This window comes from Halyomorpha halys, unplaced genomic scaffold (assembly GCF_000696795.3).
Source record: "Halyomorpha halys isolate HHAL.00 unplaced genomic scaffold, Hhal_1.1 Scaffold887.1, whole genome shotgun sequence".
Lineage (NCBI taxonomy): Eukaryota > Metazoa > Arthropoda > Insecta > Hemiptera > Pentatomidae > Halyomorpha > Halyomorpha halys.
In genome coordinates this window covers 58,897-60,255 of record NW_027116452.1, presented here as the reverse complement: position 1 = coordinate 60,255, position 1,359 = coordinate 58,897, and positions in this window count along the sequence as shown.

Below are 1,359 nucleotides of genomic sequence, written 5' to 3'. Positions count from 1 at the left end.
GAATATCATAAAAACTACTACCCCTACGAAGATAAGTGTCATAAACTACTTTATAGTAAGTTAAATTTCCTTTATTTTGAGTGTTGGCAGACATATGTGCGTCTTATGGATCTAGAAATATATTTTTTTTTCAAAAATCCAACGTTTTATACGAACAATTAGAAATTAACATTTTGTGAGTATATTTTGTCAAATATCATACAAACTACTACTCCTACAAAGATAAACATAATAACTTATTTTGTAGTAAATCTAACTAGCTTTAATTTGAGCGCTGGTAGACATCTGTACGGCCAATGGTTTCTAAAATAAAGTTTTTCATAAATCAAACTTACTGTTCCAACAACTATAAATCAATTTATTTAAGCAAATATTATGAAAACTACTATTCCTACGATGGTAAAGGAATAATCCATTAAACTAGATTTAATTCGAGTGTTAATAGACATCTGTACGTCTCATAGTTCCAGAGATAAAGAGTTCTCAATATAAATTAGCTAACTACTAATTTCAGAAGATTTTTATGAAAACTTTCTTTTTAATTAGCTATATCTCGAGAACTATTGGACGTAAATAGCTCTTTTAGGGCTAATATTTCAGCAAATTTACTCTTCTTTAAATAATGATCTCTTAGATTTTGTAGTGTTGTTGGTAGTTTTTAAGTTATAGAGCTCCGAATGAAAAATTAATGTTTTTTTAAGGTGTTGAAACAGCTGCCATTTTTTATTCCCCCTACCTATACTTGGCAGAGTCATCAATTTTGACTAGTAATTATACTATAATAATTATAACTATAATAATTATAGTTTTCATTAAAGTAATCAAAAATTGGGGTGAGATAACTGCCTTTTTTTCTTTCCGCCTCTTGTACTATTTTATTTTATATTGTACTTGATAGTAAATATTTTTCTACAAGAAGGTACAAAAAAAAAGTTTTAATGTTGAAACCAAATCTTTGGTGAAGCTCGTATGGTGTGGGCTGTAGCAGACAGTTTGAGGTAAAAAAAAAGTTGAATAAAGCCATTTCCTCTTAACCTTATACTGTACTGAAACAGAATCAAGGACCCGACAATTTCGCCCTCCCATCCTCCCAAGCAAAGACCTTCCGGTTCTCATTTCGACCTCCTTGGTATAATGGCCAACCTCATTATGTAAGTCTTCCAGGGCCTCTCACCTGTTCCTAATCCCTTAAAAGGGAAACTTTTCCCTACCTCAGAAATTTTTAATATCTTCGGATTAAAACTTTTACCACTTTTGACGCAGTTTCTTAATTAGTTGCCTGCAACGTCCACGACGCGATTATCTTTTTAAAAATAATTTATGGGGCTCTTACACTGAAGATAATTATCACAAATTTTT